Here is a 7,828-nt window from a genome sequence, read left to right as displayed (position 1 = left end):
AAAGGAGGGATGGGGCTGCTGAACATGATTAACTGCATGTATTCGTTCCAGTGCAATGCAGATGAATTTTGCACTTCCTGATGATTTTCATTTCAGCATTCAGCCATCACCAACTGGGTTCTTAATGACAGCACATCATAACAGGAGCCAATGTTATGGCCAGTATTGGCTCACATTAATTATTGCTATTTAATGCTAGCCTGTACGTCTTAATTGGGATGGTGGAGTGCAGAACAGCTGTTGATATATTGTGAAAGAAGGCATTCCAGTGATAACTTCAGATTGATGGAAGCCACAGCAGGTACGTGCATTATACAATGTATAACAGTGTCCAATGACATGGATCTTTGCAATGTCGTTCTTCGTAAGCCAACTTTGGTTCGGGGCAAGTTATTTTGTTCCTTCCCCTCTTCAGATCTGTGTAAGCGATCTACCCTTCCTTTTGAAAATATGCAGCCATGTATTTCCTTGGAGTAGCACACTTGAGGACTTCGCTGAAGTTCCTCAGCAGAATTTTTACTAACGAGTTTCATTTTATTAACTAAGAGATTAAGCTCTGTGTGTGTGTGTGTATACAATTTAAAATCAGATCATTGCCATTTTCCACCTAACATATTAATCAAAACTGACAAACCATATTCAACAGCAATAATGTTAGATAATATTAAAGTGGCATCACTTTCCAATTAAAAAAATACACCCCTCAGTTATGCAGCAGAAATGGTTGACTGTTTCTTGCTATGTCCTCCAGATGGCAGTGCACTGCTATAGAATTTCACAGAACACCAAATTACAATATTGAAATACATACCCTGGCATTATATAGTTAAATCATGAGACACTCAGAAACATACTTCATTCTGCAAATTATTTGTATGTCTAACAAAGTCCAGGGGTACTGTCAGTTACTCTGAATGGTACTCTTCATGATTATTGAGATTAAGATTACTTAGGAACAGCTACATTCCTACAACCATCAGGTTCTTGAACCGATCTTTCAACCCTAATCCTATCTCCGTAATGGAACACTATGGAGTAACTCTTGTACTACGCAAGAGTTGTTTTTAATTGTGTTTCTGCATTAATGTCTGGTTCTGCAAAGCCTTTTTCTTCACAGTCATGTGTAATTTATTATGTGTGTTGTCCGATCGACATGCCAGTGCTGCTAATGCATGCAAGACTTTCATTGTACTTGTACTTTACTGTAATTATGCATATGACAGTGAACTCTATGTAATTCCACAAGACATAGCAGTTAAAGATTAAGAGTCAACAGATTATGCATTTTCCAAAACATTTTATTTCACTTTATATAATACAGAATTAGACTCCAACTACAACGAATTTCAGTGTTTTTCTTAAATGTTGATTTCAGCATATGTGGAAATTGAAAGTGAATTTAGAATGTATACACCTTGGATGATACCTCAGAAAGAAAATGAGAATACAGAGATTAAAACATAATTATATCCATATTTTGGTACTTTACAGAAAACAATACACTCCTAGGAATGAGAGGCAGGAATTCAGCTTCTCTAATAACTTCCACTGTTTGATTACATCAACTTGACCTGCATCATATCTCTATCTACTCAATGTGGTTAAATAAACCTTAACATCTGTAATTATCAAGAATATTTTTATCAAAAGCAATTCTGAATATTTGTTCTGGTGTTTTGTGTTAACTATTTTTTGACTTTCTAAATAAATAACTTTTATCATTGGCTTAATTCACAAATAAATGAATATTTATAACAAAAGAACTTAATTAGTTATAGAGAAACATTTCCTATATGTGTGTGTTTTTTTACTTTCTTGAATGCAGTGTCTCTAACAAGGCAATAAAGGGCAATTTAAATACAGAAATGTTGTGGATTGGATCCTGATTAAAAGGGCACTTACTAGAGACCACTAGCAATTTCCATTGCCATGGTGTCAATAAAATTTATATTACACCAGATTTCTGTGACATTATATGCCATTCCGTTGACAACAGCAAAATTTTCATTCACTCTATCTCCCAGAGTTATAATTGAAGCAAAGAAAACCTCTGCGACTAAACCTTACTTAATTTTCCATTATTCCTCTGTTCTGTGCTGTGGAGTTGTTCTTGGCTTCCACTGGCACTCTCAAAGCATCACTGAATTATACAGCATATTTACCTCATCCTACCCATGCCAGCTTTATCACAGAGATATCTAATTTATCCTGCTCTTTCCTGCTAACCCTTTAAAGTACTTATCAAATTCTCCTTTGCATGTTATTAACACTGCCATCAAGGTTAAGCAGAGTATTCCAGATTTTATCAGTAACTACAAGCTTTATTAATGTTTCCCCTCCTCTGGTTCTTCCAGCTTACACCTCAGTCCTCAGGTTACCAACACCTCTGCCAATGTAAGTAGTATTTGCTTAATTATTCAATTAAATGCCTTCATGATCAAGAATATTTTTGTATCCAAGTTTAGAAACTCAGGATTATGGATGAAAGAAGGAGGAGGGACCATGGACATCATCTCATTTTACTTCATTTTCTTTCCCTGGATACTCAATTTCACTATTACATGTGCTGGATATTTTTGAATAATCGTGTCCTGCAACAACAGGCATGTATGCTTCTTACCTTACTCTGATTTCTTGCAACCACCCAGTTCATGTTGCACCTCTGCATTTTGGAGGTCAAAAGAAAATATTGCTTCCAAACCACTGATGCTGTTGGAATCTAGGTGGAGAGGAAGGCATAGGAGGTTGGAGGAAACTGATTAGCGATCTGCCTTCCTTGGATTTATATGTGGAATTCAGGACTATGTCTATACATGAGCCAGTATCTCTCTGCCAATAGAACCCGAAAATTGTGTATACTTTGAATGGCAGAAGTGAAGTGGCAATATATACAATTTACTTCTTAAAATCAGTACCACAGAACATTACAGCACAGAAACAGGCCTTTTGGCCCTTCTTGGCTGTGCTGAACCATTTTTCTGCCTAGTCCCACTGACCTGTACCTGGACCATATCCCTCCATACACCTCTCATCCATGTACCTGTCCAAGTTTTTCTTAAATGTTAAAAGTGAACCTGCATTTACCACTTCATCTGGCAGCTCATTCCATATTCCCACCACTCTCTGAGTGAAGAAGCGCCCCCCCAATGTTCCCTTTAAACCTTTCCCCCCTTCACCCTTAAACCATGTCCTCTGGTTTTTTTCTCCCCTAGCCTCAGTGGAAAAAGCCTGCTTACATTCACTCTATCTATACCCATCATAATTTTTTATACCTTTATCAAGTCTCCCCTCATTCTTCTACGCTCCAGGGAATAAAGTCCTAACCTATTCAACCTTTCTCTGTAACTCAGTTTCTCAAGTCCTGGCAACATCCTTGTAAACCTTCTCTGCATTGTTTCAACCTTATTAATATCCTTCCTGTAATTCGGTGACCAAAACTGCACACAATACTCCAAATTCGGCCTCACCAATGCCTTAGACAACCTCACCATAACATTCCAACTCTTATACTCAATACTTTGATTTATAAAGGCCAACGTACCAAAAGCGCTCTTTACTACCCTATCTACCTGCGATGCCACTTTTAAGGAATTTTGTATCTGTATTCCTAGATCCCTCTGTTCTACTGCACTCCTCAGTGCCCTACCATTTACCTTGTATGTTCTACCTTGGTTTTTCCTTCCAAAGTGCAATACCTCACACTTGTCTGTATTAAACACCATCTGCCATTTTTCAGCCCATTTTTCCAGCTGGTCCAGATCCCTCTGCAAGCTTTGAAAACCTTCCTCACTGTCCACTACACCTCCAATTTTTGCAGCATCAGCAAATTTGCTGATCCAATTTACCACATTATCATCCAGATCATTGAGATAGATGACAAATAACAATGGACCCAGCACTGATCCCTGTGGCACACCACTAGTCACAGGCCTCCACTCAGAGAAGCAATCCTCCACTACCACTCTCTGGCTTCTCCCATTGAGCCAATGTCTAATTCAATTTACTACCTCACCATGTATACCTAGTGACTGAATCTTCCTAACTAACCTCCCATGTGGGACCTTGTCAAAGGCCTTACTGAAGTCCATGTATACAACATCCACTGCCTTCCCTTCATCCACTTTCCTTGTAACCTCCTCAAAAAATTCTAATAGATTTGTTAAACATGACTTACCATGCACAAAGCCGTGTTGACTCTCCCCAATAAGTCCTTGTCTATCTAAATACTTGTAGATCCTATCTCTTAGTACTCCTTCCAATAATTTACCTACTACCGATGTCAAACTTACCGGCCTATAATTTCCTGGATTACTTTTAGACCCTTTTTTAAACAATGGAACAACATGAGCTATCCTCCAATCCTCTGGCACCTCACCCGTAGATACTGACATTTTAAATATATCTGCCAGGGCCCCTGCAATTTCAACACTAGTCTGCTTCAAGGTCCGAGGGAATACCCTGTCAGGTCCTGGAGATTTATCTACTCTGATTTGCCTCAAGATAGCAAGCACCTCCTCCTCTTCAATCTCTATAGGTTCCATGACTTTGCTACTTGTTTGCCTTATTTCCATTGACTCCATGCCAGTTTCCTTAATAGTATGGAAATTATCAATTTATATTGGAGTTAACTCGTTAACACCTTTAATTATGGCACCTCAGTTTATAGTGTGCATTGGAACATTTCCATCAAATAATCTACACCTCACCACTTCCGCTTCCCTGCTTTCATATGGAAGAACTTTTTACAGCAACAGAGTACCACCGTCACTGTTAAAATTACTCCAAATCTGAAGAGTAAGCCCTGTTTCAGTTTCTCTTTACTTCCAGCATCTTCAGTTGTACTTTCCCTAAAGGAAGATCACCTACCTGTGTTTCATTTTCCAATTATAAGATATAGGAGCAGAATTAGGCCATTCAGCTCATCGAGATTGCTCAACCATTCTTAATTGTATGATGTCCATCTGCCAACTCGACATCATCTAAAAAAAGACAGATCGGTAAATGCTGGGATGTTTCACATAAATTTCCTTGAAACTGTATACTTATTATAGAGGTCAATATTCTCAGGCTTTTATCTACCTTTTGCTGCATTTCTTGGTTAATGCAATATAACCCAATAATCTCTCTCTCAATGCCAATCATTAGGATTAGTTAACATAGATGGACCTATTTTTAGAGATCTCTGACAACACTGTGCAACTTACAGTATATCTGTTTTTAGAACTAGTTTTGATTGCTTAAATGGAATTATTTTTAATCCCACCCCCAAGCTGGCTTGGTTTGACAACTCTTTTTGTCCACAAGGATTTCACATCAGTTCTTAGCAGGAAGGGATGGGTAATATTTATTGTGATTTACAAGATATTATGATATATAATAACTGGAAGGATTAGGAGACCTTTTCATGTCATTTTTCATATAACATAGAAACACAGAAAATAGGGTCAGTAGTAGGCCATTCAGCCCTTCGAGCCTGTACCGCCATTCATGATCATCCAATTCAGAACCCTGTAATTGCTTTCTCTCCATAGCCCCTGATCCCTTTAGCCACAAGGGCCATATCTAACTCCCTCTTAAATATAGCCAATGAACTGGCCTCAACTACTTCCTGTGGCAGAGAATTCTGCCTTTCCCCACAAGATGTCTTAAGGCCTCTACTGGGTACCTTCCAGTAAAACTGAGGTTAAAGAAACGGTAACATATAATAATAATAAGAACTTTATTGATCCTGAATGAGAAATTCTTTCATCACAGCAGCAACATTTAAAAACATATTTAGCAGTGCGCAGACTTAATAATAAAGTACAGAATAATAATACACAGTAATAATGTACCAATGTGTGATAATAATGTACAAAAATTAAGCAGACTATTGTACTATGATGTGCTCTCCTGTTGCAGAGATGAACTGTGAGAAAAACAATGAAAATATGAGAAAAGCAAATGTATTTTTTATACTGAGAATATTCTTTGCTCTTTCAACACTTTCCTTTATATACTTACCTACTTCTTTTCAAAAGCTACTAGAGATTCAGATTCCATTGTTGTTTCTTGTTCTAAATTCTTGCAGATTAGAAATTTTCTCCTAATATTTCCCTTCACTCTTTGACAATGATCTTAAATATTTAGAATTAATTTTTTCAAATTTACCGAAGTTTTATACTTAATAACTATTAAGAACCCTTAACTTTATGATATTAACTAACACTATTTACTAGCTTCCATTTCTGTGAGCTTCTATGTCATCAACAGTTTCTGAAAGTGGCTGCTTAAATTTGAACACAATCTAACAGCAAGGACAAACGTTTTGTCTAGGGTATGTATTATCTCTTATTTTTGGATTTGTCCTGTGGCAGAATTTTTCAGTCCTATAGCTAAAGATCTGGAGAACTGAATACTGTTTCTTGCTGCTATTCACCATTCAATCCATCTTCTAGTCACATTTCTGTATTGTAAATGCAACACTTCATATTTCTATGTATTTTACATAACATTTATCCTTCCACAGTAAATGGGGTAATAACAACTTCAAATTCTGTTAAAGATTCATACAGATCTATGTCAGTAATAAAGTACGAAGAAATCTAAAACCTGACATTTGTTGGCACCACACACCTACCACGGGCAAATTAAGTAAGGAAAAACATCTAATTATTAATATCTTTTGTGTTATTTAGCTACATACTGTCCATGCTGCAATATTTCCTATATTTATCAATAAACATGTTATATTTTATCAAACGTATTTGGAAAATACAAAACTCAACATTTCTTACTTGAATACACCACAGTATTCCTTTAAAGCTTTCAGGAATAACAAGAGAAAATTTACAGATGCCAGAAATCAAATACAGACAAAATGCTGAAGGAACTCAGTAGGCCAGGCAGCATCAATGGAAAAGAGTACACAGTCAACATTTTGGGCTGAGACCCTTCATCAGGATCTGAAATGTCGACAGTTTATCTTTTCCATGGATGCTGCCTAGCCTGCTGAGTTCCTCCAGCATTTTGTGTGTATTACTTTCCTTTCAGTTCATGAGAATGTTCCTGGCAATGACAGGGTTAATATATCAAGAGTGATGGCTCCGGGCTTGTACTTGCAGGAGTTTAGAAGTATGAGGGCTGGTGGGGAGGTTTTGTGGGGGAGTCTAGGACCAAAGGGCACAGCCCCAAATACAAGAATGTCCCTTTGAAACAGAGATGAGGAGGAATTTCTTTAACCAGAGCAGGGGCATATCTACGGAAAATAGCACCTATGGCAAGCACTGAAATTGCGCCCCTGTTCAAACATCTGACACCCATCTTTTAGATAATTTTACCATAATATCAGCTCAAAAATACGTCAAGCTCATTAATCTTTTCATTAACAAATTATGGCACTACATGAAAATTTTAACTGCACCTTCCTTGCTTTCACTGATGCAAATTGGTCTATGATGTGATCAAAGTCAGTTTTTTCAGTTTTTTCTCTTTCTACACTCAGCAGAGCAAGATCACAGAGTCTGCCTTGACCCACGCAGGCTCTCAAATACTAAAGTATTAGTCTTAACTTGCTGAATGATCTCTCACAGCTGGCAATGAAAACTGCGATGGTTAGCATTAACTGAATGGCAATGCAAAGATTGGGGAAGATGCTCTCATCTCCATACTGAACAATAAATTCAAGAAGCTCTTCAGGTCCTGATATGTTCATGTTGACCCGCCTTCATAGCAACATTCTGCAATCCAAAATTTCTTCATACAGCTGCAAACAAGCGAATCTTTCATCCATTTCTCTGTGAAGACGGTCAAGTGTTCCTTTCATGACTCTTTCCATTTCCTCCTTAGC

General features: G+C 37.5%; 1 protein-coding gene across 2 annotated transcripts in view; it reads right to left on the bottom strand.

The window, feature by feature from the left end:
* Window positions 1-1,286: 1,286 nt before the first annotated feature.
* Window positions 1,287-7,828, bottom strand: part of LOC132389643 (YLP motif-containing protein 1-like) — a 163,778-nt gene continuing 157,236 nt past the window's right edge. The window contains exons 20-22 of one of the 2 annotated variants that reach the window (XR_009510639.1): window positions 4,867-4,979; window positions 2,621-2,719; window positions 1,287-1,426 (exon numbers count right to left, since the gene is read on the bottom strand). The gene's annotated coding sequence lies outside the window, so the exon portion shown is untranslated. Of the gene's footprint in view, window positions 2,720-4,866; window positions 4,980-7,828 lie in introns of both variants that reach the window. The other variant, XR_009510638.1, reaches the window with a different exon arrangement.

Source organism: Hypanus sabinus, chromosome 2 (assembly GCF_030144855.1).
Source record: "Hypanus sabinus isolate sHypSab1 chromosome 2, sHypSab1.hap1, whole genome shotgun sequence".
NCBI classification, from domain to species: Eukaryota; Metazoa; Chordata; class Chondrichthyes; order Myliobatiformes; family Dasyatidae; genus Hypanus; species Hypanus sabinus.
Note: the sequence above shows the minus strand (reverse complement) of the source record. Positions and strands in the feature narration are given on the sequence as shown.